The sequence below is a fragment of the Ranitomeya variabilis genome, chromosome 4, assembly GCF_051348905.1.
Source record: "Ranitomeya variabilis isolate aRanVar5 chromosome 4, aRanVar5.hap1, whole genome shotgun sequence".
NCBI classification, from domain to species: Eukaryota; Metazoa; Chordata; class Amphibia; order Anura; family Dendrobatidae; genus Ranitomeya; species Ranitomeya variabilis.
Window position 1 is genome coordinate 339222765 of NC_135235.1, and position 18453 is coordinate 339241217.

The 18453-nt window shown below is 48.8% G+C and overlaps 1 protein-coding gene across 3 annotated transcripts in view; it reads left to right on the plus strand.

Moving 5' to 3' along the window:
* Nucleotides 1-18453, plus strand: part of LOC143764737 (sacsin-like) — a 140010-nt gene that overhangs the window by 8138 nt on the left and 113419 nt on the right. Inside the window, exon 1 of one of the 3 annotated variants that reach the window (XM_077250643.1) lies at nucleotides 16232-16283. The exons of the other annotated variants lie outside the window; for them this stretch is intronic. The gene's annotated coding sequence lies outside the window, so the exon portion shown is untranslated. Of the gene's footprint in view, nucleotides 1-16231; nucleotides 16284-18453 lie in introns of those variants that run through there. 3 annotated transcript variants of the gene reach the window in all.

Below are 18453 nucleotides of genomic sequence, written 5' to 3' on the forward strand. Positions count from 1 at the left end.
GGTTATATTCTACAGGATTGTGGGGGAAGGAGACAGTAGGTCGGGGGGTTGCAGTAGCTCCAATGGTGTTGAGGTGGCCGTGTGGTCATTACAGGTTGTAAGCTTTCTTGAAGAGATGGGTTTTCAGGTTTCTTTTGAAGGATCCAAAGGTGGTGGATAACCGGACGTGTTGGGGCACAGAATTCCAGATGATGGGTGATATTCGGGAGAAGTCTTGGAGGCGAAAGGGTGAGGAGCGACTAAGCGTGGAGGAGAGAAGGAGGTCTTGGGAGGACCAGAGATTACTTGAGGGAAGATATTGAGAGATTAGTTTGGAAATATACGAAGGAGAAAGGTTAAGGATGGCTTTATAGGTCAGTGTTGGTAGTTTAAACTGGATACGCTGGGAAATTGGGAGCCAGTGAAGGGATTTGCAAAGAGGAGAAGCAGGAATGTAGCGAGGAGAGAGATTAATTAGTCGGGCAGCAGAGTTAAGGATGGACTGGAGCGGTGCGAGAGTGTTAGAAGGTAGGCCACAGAGGAGGATGTTGCAGTAGTCGAGGTGAGAGATGATTAGGGTGTAATGTGCTGCTGCAGTGCAGTATAGTGCAACCTCCACCAGGGGGTGCTGGTTAAGGAAAAGAGGTTGTACACACACTGAACACTGAACAACAACACAGGTGCCACAGGTAATAAAAGAGAAGTCAGACAAGCCAAGGTCATACACAGAGAGGTCAGAACAGTACACAGGGGGAGTCAGAGGAATAGTCAGGGACAAACTAGAAATCAGAGCCTACCGGGAACGTGGTAACCAAAACGTGAGACGTGAGACGAAGTCGGGGTACAAGCCAGAGGTCAGAACAAGTCATAAATGGGTACAGGCAGTCAGAGGCAAAAGGAACACTAGTACAAGTATACAGGTCAGGTGCTCAAGCCATGCAGCATGAACTATAGCTGACACTGGCCCACAGGCTGCAGAGGACTTAAATAGCTCAGCCAGCTTGAGGCCGGCGTCACACTCGGCGTAAGACAATACGGTCCGTTTTTTACGTCCGTACTACGGCCGTAATACCGAGAAATGTTCCCAAAATAGTGATCCGTAGGCAGGGTGTGTCAGCGTATTTTGCGCATGGCATCCTCGGTATGTAATCCGTATGGCATCCGTACTGCGAGATTTTCGCGCAGGCTTGCAAAACCGACATCTAATGGATTTATGTGCTCAAATGTTCGGGAAAACATATATACAGTATATATATATATATATGTCATTGAGACACATATATATATATTCTGTATTTAGATTTCATTCAGCGCGATATCTGTGAACAGCCGGTAATTCAATTACCGGCTTTTCATTTCTCCTGCACAAACCCGACAGGATATGAGACATGGTTTTCATACAGTAAACCATCTCATATCCCCTTTTTTTTTTGCATATTCCACACTACTAATGTTAGTAGTGTGTATGTGCAAAATTTCAGCGCTGTAGCTGCTGAAATAAAGGGTTAAATGGCGGAAAAAATTGGCGTGGGCTCCCGCGCAATTTTCTCCGCCAGAATGGTAAAGCCAGTGACTGAGGGCAGATATTAATAGCCAGGAGAGGGTCCATGGTTATTGGCCCCCCCTGGCTACAAACATCTGCCCCCAGCCACCCCAGAAAAGGCACATCTGGAAGATGCGCCTATTCTGGCACTTGGCCACTCTCTTCCCACTCCCTGTAGTGGTGGGATATGGGGTAATGAAGGGTTAATGCCACCTTGCTATTGGAAGGTGACATTAAGCCAGATTAATAATGGAGAGGCGTCAATTATGACACCTATCCATTATTAATCCAATTGTTGGAAAGGGATAAAAAACACACACACACGATTTAAAAGTATTTTAATAAAATAAACACAGCGGTTGTTGTAATAATTTATTGTTCTCTCAATCCATCAGGAACACCCTCGCTTGGAAAAATAATAAACGCACAAGATACATACCTTCTGGTGAACCGTCTCGTCCCACGAAGTAATCGATCTGAAGGGGTTAACTAATATTACAGGCAGGAGCCCTGCTAATGCAGCTGTGCTCCGTGCCTGTAATCCCCGGGTGCTGAAAGGAAAGCAGTGATCTGTACTTACATTGAGTCGCGGTGATGCGCCCCTGCTGGATGTTCTCATGAACTGCAGCCTGGGAACTTTTTCCCACGCTCCAGGTCATATGAGGACATCCACCAGGGGGCGCATCACCGCGACTGAAGGAAATGTAGGTCAATGACCTACATTTCATTCATTCGCCGGGGATTACAGGCACGGAGCACCGCTGCATTTAGCAGGGCTCCTGCCTGTAATATTAGTTAACCCCTTCAGATGGATTACATCGTGGGACGAGACGGTTCACCAGAAGGTATGTATCTTGTGCGTTTATTATTTTGCCAAGCGAGGGTGTTCCTGATGGATTGAGAGAACAATAAATTATTACAACAACCGCTGTGTTTATTTCATTAAAATACTTTTAAATCATGTGTGTGTGTGTTTTTTAACCCTTTCCAACAATTGGATTAATAATGGATAGGTGTCATAATTGACGCCTCTCCATTATTAATCTGGCTTAATGTCACCTTCCAATAGCAAGGTGGCATTAACCCTTCATTACCCCATATCCCACCGCTACAGGGAGTGGGAAGAGAGTGGCCAAGTGCCAGAATAGGCGCATCTTCCAGATGTGCCTTTTCTGGGGTGGCTGGGGGCAGATGTTTGTAGCCAGGGGGGGCCCAATAACCATGGACCCTCTCCTGGCTATTAATATCTGCTCTCAGTCACTGGCTTTACCATTCTGGCGGAGAAAATTGCGCGGGAGCCCACGCCAATTTTTTCCGCCATTTAACCCTTTATTTCAGCAGCTACAGCGCTGAAATTTTGCACATACACACTACTAACATTAGTAGTGTGGAATATGCAAAAAAAAAGGGGATATGAGATGGTTTACTGTATGTAAACCATGTCTCATATCCTGTCGGGTTTGTGCAGGAGAAATGAAAAGCCGGCAATTGAATTACCGACTTTTCACTAACACCGCTGCGTATTTCTCGCAAGTCACACTGCTGGTCCATGTGGAATCCGTATTTTTCTCGCCCCCATAGACTTTCATTGGCGATTTTTTTGCGCAATACGCTGACAAACGCAGCATGCTGCGATTTTGTACGGCCGTAGAAAGCCGTATAATACTGAACCGTAATATACGGCTAATAGGAGCAGCCCCATTGAGAATAATTGTGCCGTATGTAATGCGAGTTTTACGGACGTAGTTTCTGCGCTCTTACGTCCGTAAAACTCGCCAGTGTGACGCCGGCCTGAGAGTGAGGCAGAGGGGATTAACTCCCGCATGACCAGTCCAGAGACAACACAGCTGAATACAAACTCAGGACTGGATCATGACATAGTGCATGCACAAGCATTTTGGAGTGAGGGTTGAGGAAAGGACGGATTCTGGAAGTATTTTTGAGCTGGAGGCGACAGGACGTGGCGAGAGCTGGGATGTGCGATTTAAAGGACAGGGCAGAGTAAGGCTATGTGCACATGTTGTGGATTCGTGTGCGTTTTTTTCAGTGCAGAATCTGAAAAATCCGCAGGTAAAATGCCCTGCGTTTTACCTGCGGATTTACCATGAATTTTACCTGCATTTCTACACCTGCGGATTCCAGTTATGGAGCAGGTGTAAAACGCTGCGGAATCCGTACAAAGAATTGACATGCTGCGGAACATACACCGCAGAGTTTCCGCGCGGTATTTTCCACAGCATGTGCACTGCGGATTTTGTTTTCCATACGTTTACATGGTACTGTACAACACATGGAAAACTGCTGCGGATCCGCAGTGTCAAATCCGCAGCGTGTGCACAGACCCTCAATGGTTACTCCGAGGCAGCGGATTACCGGGACAGGGGAAAGTATGAATTAATTTACTGTATTGTGATAGATAGATCAGGTAGGGAAGGTGTGCGAGATGGAGGAAAGATAATCAGTTCAGAGAAATAAAGACCATTTTAATCTGAGCAAAATTCATGACAAAAAAAACAAAGTGACTTAAAAAAAAATGCAAATGATAAATTGGGGCCTTCATTTTTGTCTTTAACTTTTTTCTTTTTAAAACAATAAGGGCTGGTTCTCTTGTCCATTTTTCACGTATGAATGCTGTCTATGTTTTTTCACATACATCACTCATACCTATGATAGTCTACTGGGTTATTCACATGTCTGTGATTTTTTTGCGCAGAACCCATGTCCAATATTGTTTAGAGGTTCGATTCAAACTTGGCAATGAAAGTCTATGGATCCGTGAAAAAAAAAAATCAACACTCAGATACCTTCCAAGTGCTATCCGCTTTTTTTACGAAATGATAGGAGAAGCTGCAGAAACTTTTTTTTCTCATCAGTGAAAAACTATGAGATCAAAATCACTGATGAAACTCGAACTGAGGCCGAAGTTGCATGTTTTGCATTTGCAAAATGCTACATAAACTGCACCAAAGTAGTTGGTGAACATAAAATCACTCTGGAGATGCCAAAGTACATTTTTTGACAAAGTTTGCAACTTTTCAAAATGTTACAATTGGTGAATCTGGCAAAACATCTAAAACCCCTAAACTCCACTCACATTGTGGAATAAGGCTATGTGCACACGTTGCGGATTGGTGTGCAGATTTTTCCGCACCGTTTTTGCAAAATCTGCAGGTAAAACGCACTGCGGATTTACCGCGGATTTTCTTAGTTTTTTGTGCGGATTCCACCTGCGGTTTTACACATGCAGATTCCGATTGAGGAGCAGGTGTAAACCGCTGCAGAATCCGCACAAAGAATTGACATGCTGCAGAAAATACAATGCAGCGTTTCCTAGTGGTATTTTCCTCACCATGGGAACTACGGATTTCGTTTCCATACGTTTACATGGTACTGTACAACCAGGGCTGCCACTAGGAATTTCGGGGCCCTATACTAGCAACATTTTCGGGGCCAATGAGACTCCGCCCAGGCTCCAGCCCTTGAACTGTTCACAGTCCCACCGCTCTCTCTTGGAAAAACTCCACTTCTCACCAATCACACATTAACAGTTCCCATCACCAGATCACACATATAGCCAGCAGCTTTTGTTTTGGCTAAAAGATTTTTCTAATCTGCCTCCACGACAAGGTAAACTATTTTGGCCGGGCCCTACTCTACGCTAACCTATTAAAAATTTGTTAAAATATGCAATACAATTTTGGTATATTTTTATTTATTTTTCAATTTTTAAAATGACCAATAATATAATATACAAGGGACAAATACCACCGCACCATGACCAGTTCACATATTACGGCCACATAGTGACTGAATACTGCAATACTGATCATTAATAATAAAAAACACAATACTATCACCATAAGTGCCATTATACACAGGAGATCTGTACTTAGTATGCAGTGTCTGTGTACAGGTAACACACTGACTCACCAGCATACCTCCCAACTTTTGAAGATGGGAAAGAGGGACAAAGTTTGCGGCGCGAAACGCGCGCCGCGGCAAATTTTAGGCCACGCCTGACCACACCCATTCATAATTAGTCACACCCATATCCACGTCCCAACCACACCCATTTAGCACTGCTGATCACACTGTTTCATATACAATAATTATAAACAAAAAAATATGGCCACACAGTGCTCCATACTGTATAATGGCCACACATGATGCACAATACTGTATAATGGCCACACATGATGCTCCATACTGTATAATAGCCCCACATGATGCTCCATACCATATAATGGCCACACATGATGCACAATACTGTATAATGGCCACACATGATGCTCCATACTGTATAATGGCCGCACATGATGCTTCATACTGTATAATGGCCACACATGATGCTCCATATTGTATAATGACCGCACATGATGCTCCATACTGTATAATGACCGCACATGATGCTCCATACTGTATAATGACTGCACATGATGCTCCATACTGTATAATGACCGCACATGTTGCTCCATACTGTGTAATGACCGCACATGATGCTCCATACTGTATAATGACCGCATATGTTGCTCCATACTGTATAATGACCGCACATGATGCTCCATACCATATAATGGCCACACATGTTGCTCCATACTGCATAATGACCACACATGTTGCTCCATACTGCATAATGGCCACACATGATGCTCCATACTGTATAATGACCGCACATGATGCTCCATACTGTATAATGACCGCACATGATGCTTCATACTGTATAATGGCCACACATGATGCTCCATACTGTATGATGGCCGCACATGATGCTTCATACTGTATAATGGCCACACATGATGCTCCATACTGTATAATGACATGTTGCTCCATACTGCATAATGGCCGCACATGATGCTCCATACTGTATAATGACCGCACATGATGCTCCATACCGTATAATGACCGCACATGATGCTCCATACCGTATAATGGCCACACATGATGCACAATACCGTATAATGGCCACACATGATGCTCCATACTGTGTAATGGCCACACATGATGCTCCATACTGTATAATGACCGCACATGATGCTCCATACTGTATAATGACCGCACATGATGCTCCATACTGTAGAATGACCGCACATGATGCTCCATACTGTAGAATGACCGCACATGATGCTCCATACTGTATAATGACTGCACATGATGCTCCATACTGTATAATGACTGCACATGATGCTCCATACTGTATAATGACTGCACATGATGCTCCATACTGTAATGACCGCACATGATGCCCCATACTGTGTAATCACCCCACATGATGCTCAATACTGTATAATGACCGCACATGATGCTCCATACTGTATAATGGCCCCACATGATGCTCCATTCTGTATAATCACCACACATGATGCTCCATACTGTATAATGACCGCACATGATGCTCCATACTGTATATTGGCCGCACATGATACTTCGTACCATATAATGGCCACACATAGTTACTCCTACACACGCGGCTGCGCTCCGTACACTTTGCACACACGGCTCTGCTCCGTACACACGCGCTCCGCTCCATACACCTCGTACACACATGGCTCCGCTCCATACACCTCGTACACACAGGGCTCCGCTCCATACACCTCGTACACACACGGCTCCGCTCCATACACCTCGTACACACAGGGCTCCGCTCCATACAACTCATACACACATGGCTCCGCTCCATACACCTCGTACACACACGGCTCCGCTCCATACACCTCGTACACACACGGCTCCGCTCCATACACCTCGTACACACACGGCTCCGCTCCATACACACACGGCTCCGCTCCATACACCTCATACACACACGGCTCCGCTCCATACACCTCATACACACACGGCTCCGCTCCTTACACCTCATACACACACGGCTCCGCTCCATACACCTCATACACACACGGCTCCGCTCCATACACCTCATACACACACGGCTCCGCTTCATACACCTCATACACACACGGCTTCGCTCCATACACCTCATACACACACAGCTCCGCTCCATACACCTCATACACACACGGCTCCGCTCCATACACCTCATACACACACAGCTCTGCTCCATACACCTCGCACACACATGGCTCCGCTCCATACACCTCGTACACACATGGCTCTGCTACATCCACACTGTACACCTCCTGACCCCACACAAGGCATTACTTACCTCCTGCAGCACCATGTGGCAAGTTGGCAACCAGCACAGCCGAGTCCTGCAATCCACGGAGGTCCCGATCATGTGACCCTTGACTCCTCCCCTCCTGTGACCTCATCACAGGTCCTGTGCGCAGAAAGGCAGCTATATGGAAGGGTAAGGGCCCGGGGCATGAAACACAAGGGGGCGTGTCGGCTGCTTCTAATCTCCTGCTGTCTGCGGGATCAGAGCGTCCCGTGCTGGACAGCGGGGCAAAGGCTGAAAACCGGGACAGTCCCGCACAATGAGGGACGGTTGGGAGCTATGCTCACCAGTGATGTCTCTAGATGAAGTCCTTCAGCCTCGCTTTCCATCTTCATCCAGCACAGACCACCATCACGTCTTCCAGTCAGGACTTGTCTCTGCAGGAAATAACACAGTTATCTAGAGCTCCGCTTGCAGAACACATTGCTTAGTTTTTTCCCAACTTCTACACTACACCAGAATAAGAAAAAAAGGTGATATAGTGTCGCTCTGCACAGTAACAGAACCGCCCCCCCATTTAAAAGTTTCCTCAAAAAATAAAATAAATACATCACTGCAGTAATAATATCCCTTAATTAGCCCCTATGGTAATAATATCCCCCCATCCTGGCCCTGTGTATCTCATTCCTAGCTCCAGCCATATGTTCTCACATCCTGCCCTTGTGAGTATCCATTCTGCCCCCATATGATCTCCCCATCCTGCTCCATCTGTCCCATGATCCTAACCCATCTGTTCCATGATCCTGCCGCCCCATCTGTCCTATGATCCTGCCGCCCATCTGTCTCCATTGTATCCATCCTGCCCCATGATCCTGCACCATGTGTCTCCATCCTGCACCATGATCCTGCCCTATCTGTCTCCATCCTGCCCCATATTCCTGCCCCATTTGTCTCCATCCTGCACTGTGTCTCCCAGCTTGCCCCTGTGTCTCCCAGCCTGCCCCTGTGTCTCACATTCTGCCCCGCCTCACATCCTGCCCCATATCACATCCTATCCCAGTGTCTCACATTCTGCCCCCGTGTCTCACATTCTAACCCCGTGTCTCACATTCTAACCCCTGTGTCACACATTCTGCCCCTGTGCTGTTTCCATTCCTGACCCGTGTTGTTTACATTCCTGCCCCTTGTGCGGTTTCCATTCCTGCCCCCTATGTTGTTTCCATTCCTGCCCCGTGTATCACATTCTGCCCCCTGTGTGGTTTCCATTCCTTCCCCTGTGTTGTTTCCATTCCTGCCCCGTGTTGTTTCCATTCCTGCCCTGTGTCTCACATTCTGCCCCGTGTTGTTTCCATTCCTGCCCCCAGTGTTGTTTTTATTCCTGCCCCCTGTGTGGTTTCCATTTCTGCCCCATGTTGTTTCCATTCCTGCCCCCTGTGTCTCACATTCTGCCCCCTGTGTTGTTTTCATTCCTGCCCCCTGTGTTGTTTCCATTCCTGCCCCTTGTGCTGTTTCCATTCCTGCCCCGTGTGCTGTTTCCATTCCTGCCCCGTGTGCTGTTTCCATTCCTGCCCCTTGTGCTGTTTCCATTCTTGCTCTGTGTTGTTTTCATTCCTGCTCCCTTTGTTGTTTTCATTCCTGCCCCTTATGTCTCACATTCTGCCCTGTGTTGTTTCCATTCCTGCCCCTTATGTTGTTTCCATTCCTGCCCCTTGTGGTGTTTCCATTCCTGCCCCCTGTGTTGTTTCCATTCCTGCCCCCCGTTTTGTTTCCATTCCTGCCCCCCATGTTGTTTCCATTCCTGCCCCCTGTGTTGTTTCCATTCCTGCCCCTTGTGTCTCACATTCTGCCCCCTGTGTTGTTTCCATTCCTGCCCCAGTGTCTCCACTCCATCAAGCTCCTGTGTCTCCCATCCTGCCCTCTTGTCTTTATCATGACCCCGCTCAGGTCACCCCCACTTTCCACACTTATAGAAACATACAGGCCATTAACACCCAGAAACTTATGAAGAATTTGCAGTCCTCATTGGCCCCAATCTCTTCTATCTCATGTCCTGATTCTGCTCTGAAGCATTACAATGAAACCCTGCAAAGTGTCCTGGATGAAGCTGCTCCTCCTATACATAGAGCAACTCGACACAGACGGCGACAACCATGGCAGACGCTGCAAACACGTTTCCTGCAGCGGTGCTCCAGGTGCGCCGAACGTCTGTGGAGAAAATCTAATCTACCCGAAGATTTCATCTATTATAAGTTCATGCTAAAAACATACAACTCTGCCCTTCACCTCTCCAAGCAAACCTATTTCAACACCCTCATCACCTCACTGTCCAATAACCCTAAACGTCTCTTCAACACTTTCCAGTCCCTACTCAACCCAAGAGAGCAGGCCCCAACCACAGATCTCCGCGCTGACGATCTGGCCAATTACTTCAAAGAAAAAATTGACCACATTCGACAGGAAATCATCTCTCAATCTCTTCATACCAGGCACTGTCCTCCCTCCCCCACTGCATCTAGTTCACTCTCTGACTTTGAACCAGTTACAGAAGAAGAAGTAAGCAGGCTCCTTGCATCTTCTCGCCCGACCACTTGCACCAGTGACCCCATTCCGTCACATCTCCTCCAGTCCCTTTCCCCGGCTGTCACCTCTCACATAACAAAAATATTCTACCTTTCCCTCACTTCCGGTATTTTTCCCTCCTCATTTAAGCATGCCATCATACATACATTACTTAAAAAACCCTCCCTCGACCAAAACTGTGCCGCTAATTATAGACCTGTCTCTAATCTTGCCTTCATCTCTAAACTCCTGGAACGCCTGGTCCACTCCCGTCTTACCCGCTATCGCTCAGATAACTCTCTTCTCGACCCTCTTCAATCTGGCTTCCGCTCTTTACACTCTACTGAAACTGCCCTCACTAAAGTCTCTAATGACCTACTAACAGCTAAATCTAATGGTCACTACTCCATGCTAATTCTCTTGGATCTTTCCGCAGCATTCGACACTGGATCATCAGCTCCTCCTCACTATGCTCCGCTCCATCGGCATCAAGGACACCGTTCTCTCTTGGTTCTCCTCCTATCTCTCTGACCGATCCTTCACTGTATGTTTTGCTGGTTCCTCCTCCTCTCCCCTTCCCCTTACTGTTGGGGTTCCTCAAGGATCAGTCCTAGGCCCCCTCCTCTTCTCTTTGTATACTGCCCCTATTGGACAAACAATCAGTAGATTTGGTTTCCAGTACCATCTCTATGCTGACGACACCCAATTATACACCTCTTCTCCTGCTTTCACTCCGACCTTCTTAGAAAACACCAGTGATTGTCTTACCGCTGTCTCTAACATCATGTCCTCCCTCTATCTGAAACTGATCCTGTCAGAAACTGAACTCCTCGTGTTCTCTCCCTCTACTAACCTACCTTTGCCTGACATTGCCATCTCCGTGTGCGGTTCCACCATTACTCCCAAGCAACATGCCCGCTGCCTTGGGGTCATCCTTGATTCCGAGCTTTCATTCACCCCCCACATCCGATCACTGGCTCGCTTTTCTTATCTGCATCTCAAAAATATTTCTAGAATTCGCCCGTTTCTTACTTTCGACTCTGCAAAAATTCTTACTGTCTCACTTATTCATTCTCGTCTGGACTATTGTAACTCTCTACTAATCGGCCTCCCTCTTACCAAACTCTCCCCGCTCCAATCTGTCCTGAATGCTGCTGCCAGGATCATATTCCTCACCAACCGTTACACCGATGCCTCTACCTTGTGCCAGTCATTACACTGGCTACCCATCCACTCCAGAATCCAGTACAAAACTACTACCCTCATCCACAAAGCACTCCATGGCTCAGCACCACCCTACATCTCCTCTCTGGTCTCAGTCTACCACCCTACCCGTGCCCTCCGCTCCACTAATGACCTCAGGTTAGCATCCTCAATAATCAGAACCTCCTATTCCCGTCTCCAAGACTTTACACGTGCTGCGCCGATTCTTTGGAATGCACCACCTAGGTTAATACGATTAATCCCCAATCCCCACAGTTTTAAGCGTGCCCTAAAAACGCATTTGTTCAGACTGGCCTACCGCCTCAACGCATTAAAGGGAACCTGTCACCACGTTTTTGGAAGATGGGATAAAAATAGCGTTAAATAGGGGCAGAGGTGGGCGTTACATTAGTGTGTGTGTTATGCGTTTATTACCCACCTAAGTTGCCGAAATAACTTTGCAAAGTCTCCGTTTTCGCCTGTCAATCAGGCTGGTCAGGTCACATGGGCGTGGTGTCTTCACCCAGATTTGGCGTAGTTTTCCGTTGGTGGCGTAGTGGTGTGCGCATGCCCAAAGTCCGGAATCCTCTTCCAGGGGATTTAAAATAGCGCGGTGTTCGTTATTGCATTGGTGATTGGTGGGCGCGGCCATCTTCCTTTGGCCGCGCGTGCGCAGAAGCGGCGCTCTGCTGGCCGCGGCTTCAGGAAAATGGCCGCGGGATGCCGCGCGTGCGCAGATGGATATCGCGGCGGCCATTTTCCTGAAGCCGCGGCCAGCAGAGCGCCGCTTCTGCGCACGCGCGGCCAAAGGAAGATGGCCGCGCCCACCGATCACCAATGCAATAACGAACACCGCGCTATTTTAAATCCCCTGGCAGAGGATTCCGGACTTTGGGCATGCGCACACCACTACGCCACCAACGGAAAACTACGCCAAATCTGGGGGAAGACAACGCCCGTGCGACCTGACCAGCCTGATTGACAGGCGAAAACGGAGACTTTGCAAAGTTATTTCGGCAACTTAGGTGGGTAATAAACGCATAACACACACACTAATGTAACGCCCACCTCTGCCCCTATTTAACGCTATTTTTATCCCATCTTCCAAAAACGTGGTGACAGGTTCCCTTTAACCTAACTATCCCTGTGTGGCCTAATAAAAAACAAACAAAACATAATCAGGTTCCTCGCATCATGTTCTCATACACTTTATGCAGTCAATAGCCTCTGTGTCTGTACTGCTACATACTTAGGCTGTTAACTGGTTCATGCAGCTTTACATGAACACCCGAGCCTTACACTATGGCTGGTCCAAATAACTAAAGCAATTGTTACCATCCACCTCTCGTGTCTCCCCTTTTCCTCATAGTTTGTAAGCTTGCGAGCAGGGCCCTCATTCCTCCTGGTATCTGTTTTGAACTGTGATTTCTGTTATGCTTAATGTCTATTGTCTGTACAAGTCCCCTCTATAAGTTGTAAAGCGCTGCGGAATATGTTGGCGCTATATAAATAAAATTATTATTATTATTATTATTATTATTATTATTATCATGCCCCGGGCTTGCAACATTCAGTAAAAATAAAAAAACACCTTTCTTCTTACTTGGTTGCTGTCCAGCGCCGACGTCCATCCCAGGCATTTCAGCGCAGACTCGCCAGCCAATGACAATGACATCATACACTGGTGACGTGCGCCCTGACCTCAGCTGCCAGTCTCCGATTGGCTGGCGGCTTTAACTACTGCCTTGCCGTACGGGCCCGCAAGGCAAAAGAGGACACTGAACCTGCGTCTCAGAAGCAGGTTCAGTGTACCGTCAGAAGCCTGCCACTGGGGCCCGGGGCTGGGCTCGATGGGCAGATGAGACAGGGCCCGATGCGGGCCCCCTCTGCCCACCGGACCCCATACACCAGTCAGCAGGGGCGTAACGACCGCGGTCGCAGCGGTCGCCATTGCGACCGGGCCCCGCAGGTCAGGGGCCCCGGGCCGGCAGGTCAGGGCAGGGCCGGGCTGGACATCGGGCACTTCTGGCAAATGCCAGAAGAGCCGATGCCAGTAGTGGGCCGCTGCACTGTTCCTCCCCCCCCCCCCCCCGCCGCCGCCGCCGCCGCCGCCGCATTTAACTATACCGGCGTCTATGACACCGGTATAGTTCAATGCAATGATGGAGGAGAGCGTCACCTGACGCTCCCTCTCCCATCATTCCCCGCTCTGCCTCTGACAGTACACTGCGGGTGCGCGATGACGTCATATCATCGCGCACCTGCAGTGTCCTGGGCAGACTGCAGCCACCAGGAGCAGCGCGGGCAAAAGGAAAGGTGAGGAGAGTTTTTTTTTTTCTTTTTCACCGGACTGTGGGGCCATTATCGGGGGGGGGGGGGGGATAGATGAGATGCGGGCTGTGCTCTATATACCCCTGTGCTGGCTGTGCTCTATATACCCCTGTGCTGGCTGTGCTGCATATACCCCTGTGCGGGCTCTGCTGTATATATCCCTGTGCGGGCTGTGCTGTATATATCCCTGTGCTGGCTGTGCTCTATATACCCCTGTGCTGGCTGTGCTCTATATACCCCTGTGCTGGCTGTGCTGCATATACCCCTGTGCGGGCTCTGCTGTATATACCCCTGTGTGGGCTCTGCTGTATATACCCCTGTGCGGGCTGTGCTCTATATACCCCTGTGCGGGCTGTGCTCTATATACCCCTGTGCGGGCTCTGCTGTATATACCCCTGTGCGGGCTCTGCTGTATATACCCCTGTGCGGGCTGTGCTGTATATACCCCTGTGCGGGCTGTGCTGTATATACCCCTGTGCGGGCTGTGCTGTATATACCCCTGTGCGGGCTCTGCTCTATATACCCCTGTGCTGGCTGTGCTGTATATACCCCTGTGCGGGCTCTGCTGTATATACCCCTGTGCGGGCTCTGCTGTATATACCCCTGTGCTGGCTGTGCTGTATATACCCCTGTGCGGGCTCTGCTGTATATACCCCTGTGCGGGCTCTGCTGTATATACCCCTGTGCGGGCTCTGCTGTATATACCCCTGTGCGGGCTGTGCTCTATATACCCCTGTGCGGGCTGTGCTGGATATACCACTGTGCGGGCTCTGCTGTATATACCCCTGTGCGGGCTGTGCTGTATATACCCCTGTGCGGGCTGTGCTGTATATACCCCTGTGCGGGCTGTGCTGTATATACCCCTGTGCGGGCTGTGCTGGATATACCCCTGTGCGGGCTGTGCTGGATATACCCCTGTGCGGGCTGTGCTGGATATACCCCTGTGCGGGCTGTGCTGGATATACCCCTGTGCGGGCTGTGCTGTATATACCCCTGTGCGGGCTGTGCTGTATATACCCCTGTGCGGGCTGTGCTGTATTTACCCCTGTGCGGGCTGTGCTGTATTTACCCCTGTGCGGGCTGTGCTGTATATACCCCTGTGCGGGCTGTGCTGTATATACCCCTGTGCGGGCTGTGCTGGATATACCCCTGTGCGGGCTGTGCTGTATATACCCCTGTGCGGGCTGTGCTGTATTTACCCCTGTGCGGGCTGTGCTGTATATACCCCTGTGCGGGCTGTGCTGTATATACCCCTGTGCGGGCTGTGCTGTATATACCCCTGTGCGGGCTGTGCTGTATATACCCCTGTGCGGGCTGTGCTGTATATACCCCTGTGCGGGCTGTGCTGTATTTACCCCTGTGCGGGCTGTGCTGTATATACCACTGTGCGGGCTGTGCTGTATATACCACTGTGCGGGCTGTGCTGTACATACCACTGTGCGGGCTGTGCTGTATATACCACTGTGCGGGCTGTGCTGGATATACCACTGTGCGGGCTGTGCTGGATATACCACTGTGCGGGCTGTGCTGGATATACCACTGTGCGGGCTGTGCTGGATATACCACTGTGCGGGCTGTGCTGGATATACCACTGTGCGGGCTGTGCTGGATATACCACTGTGCGGGCTGTGCTGGCACCCAACACCATGTTGCAGTGCAGGAGATTCCTGCAACAGTCCGAGGCGTATCTAGGGGAAGGGGGTGGGGGGGCGTCACGGAGGTGGGGGGGGGGCCCCATTTGGAAGTTCGCACCGGGGCCCATAACTTTGTAGTTACGCCACTGCCAGTCAGTAACGTCCTGATGGTGGCCCTGTGTACAAGGCATGAAAAACTGCTGCGAATCTGCATCAAAATCTGCAACGTGTGAACATAGCCTAAAAAAAAACACCTGTCAACACATAAAATAGAGTTCAAAAAGATGCAAATGGACAGAACTACGGTGCAAAGAAAAAAGCGCAAAACACTAAACTCACCATAAAAATGGCACAAATGCAATAAGGCTAGGTTCACATTGCGTTAATGTGTGCACGCTAACGGACAGCGTTGCACGGCGAAAATGTCGCAATTAACGCCGTGCAACGGGTCCGTTAGCGCACCCATTGACAGCAATGTAAATTTCGCCTGTAGCGCATCGCTAGCGCGTGCCTTTTTCGGCTCGCGCTAGCGATGTGCCGTTCTTCTGTGACGCGCCGCGGACGCTGCTTGCAGCGTCCGCGGCGCGCCCGAGGTCCGTTCCCCGCTCTCGCAGATCGGGGATCTGCTAGAGCGGGGACGTTAACGCGACCCCTAAAAGCGGCCCCGAAAAAAACATTGCGTTAGCGCAATCCGCTAGCGCTAGACGGATTGCCCTAACGCAATGTGAACCTAGCCTTAGGCGCTGTTCACACCAGAGCAGGACAGCGTTATTTTGGAGGTGTGGCTCACAGGGAAATGCAGGAAACCTGGGGGAAATATAACTCCTCCCCATCAACTAGAGGTCATGTGACAAGCTATGCAGCCCCTCTCCTGCCATGCTGCAGAATCAGCCACACAGAAGCTGGTGGTAGTAGCCTGCTGGTGAGTACTGGTGGCCTGGTAATGGGCTAGCGAGCGATTAGTACTGGGAAAACCCCTTTATTTCCGGTCTGAGGGTCACTATTATTAGTGATACAATTTTTTTTTTTTTTTTGTTGACTACTTTTGCACAATAAAACCTGATTTTGTGCCACCCTTCTCTGAGATCAGTAACTTCATTATTTTTTTCGTTATTATATTTGTGCAGGCATGTTAACTGTTCATAGAATAATCTGCATTCACACGTGCGTCATAGAATAATCTGCATTCACACGTGCGTCATAGAATAATCTGCATTCACACGTGCGTCATAGAATAATCTGCATTCACACGTGCGTCATAGAATAATCTGCATTCACACGTGCGTCATAGAATAATCTGCATTCACACGTGCTCCCTGCGTACATGGTGTGTAGGCCGGTGTGCACGGCGCCATCTGGGCTGAACATGTCCATAGAACGCTATTCTGGATTACCAAATAAACATTTAATTAATTTTTTCTGATGACCCAAGCCAATAATCATGGACAGCCCCAAATTATAATGCACATATGGCAGACCTCTTTCTGTAAGTCACTCCCCTGAATGCAAGCAGCCAAACCCAACAGCCCTTAGACTGTGTTCACACGTTGTGGCCATTATGCAGCTTTTAGCTGGAACAACCCTGATCCGCGGTGGTCTTTTCACTACTTCCCTGCACAGTTGCTGAGGGGCTGCACAGTGGTTACTACATGTTCCTGCTATGTGGCAATACAAGTGAATGGGATCACATTGCGACCCTCGGGGACACTGCAACAAGTCCAGCTGCCTTAGATTTTTGTGATCACAACACCTCAAGAAATTTGGTCGCACAGCAGGTGTCACTTGCAGGAAAACCATTTTCTCACATACAAGTCTGCATGGCTTTTCTACTCTTATGTAACAGTTGTTTATTTGCTAGATAGTGATTTTGCAGGGAAAAGTGAACGGACCGCAGCGGTACAGGAATGTTGTGGTAAAAGCCGCAAAATGACAGAAGTGTGTGAATGCAGCCTTAGGCTAAGTTCACATTAGCGTTTCTGTGCGCAGCGTATCATCTGCATGCCAAAACACATGCAAAAGCATGCTTACGCCTGTGCATCATCTTGCGCATGACGCAAACAAAAATGCTGCGTGTGCATGCGTTTAAATGCATTTTGCCATGCATTTGCATTTTTTATGCCCATGGTGGGAGCGGTGACGTCATTTTCTGGACATGTACAGTCTAAAGTACGCATGCGTATCGAGCGCATTCGTATGTATGTCATTGTGTACCAATATGTTCCCATAGACAGTAATGTGTTTTTTGATGCAATCGTCCGCATGAGCATGATTGCGCAATATTTGACGCCTCAAAAAATGCAACATGTTGCATTCGCCCGACCCCGCCACACACCTCAAAACGACGCATGCGTACACAGCCGCAAGTGAACGCATTCAAAAACATGTCCATGCGGTCACAATGTTAAAGATATGTACGCCTGACAGCTGCGGATCGTACGCTGCGCACACAGACGCAAATGTGAACCTGGCCTTAGTTAGGTAGATAAGGCATAGCAGGTTTCTGATCCTCCGCACATACAGATAGTGGACAGAGGACACAGACACCTCCACATCTGCGGACCATGTATGTCACTCTGCAACCTTCTAGAACCAGCTGCATTAGTCTTTCATTGGTCCGTGCTCAGTAACAGCTGCTGCCTCCTCTACAGATCAGCTCTTCTGAGTTATTCGCTGCCCACTCCTCTCTGCAGGGCAGTGACTCATAAAGTACCTTTGTCTCCAGCTGCCTCAGAAGTTCTTAGTTTGTGAGCTCATGAGTGGTGCAAATTTAATTTGATTTTTGCTGGACACAATGGAGAGAAAATAGCTGTCTTTTGTGGGCCATCCGTGAATTGAATCAGGTGACCTTGCCCCTATATGAAAGCAGCATGATGTAATGGCAGAGACTCTGATTTCTGGAATTTGTCACTTGATTGGTTGCTGCAGTTTTGCTAAAATCACTTTTTTTCTGCTGCAGATCTAGCAGTTCTCTGGATGTTGAGCTGTGTAAGTGTGTATAGTTGGTACTTCTGGCCACTGTCCCCGAATCACATAAGGCACCGCGCCCACCGAAATCAGTGCAGCCAGGAGCAGGGCCCCGCCCCTCACTGTAC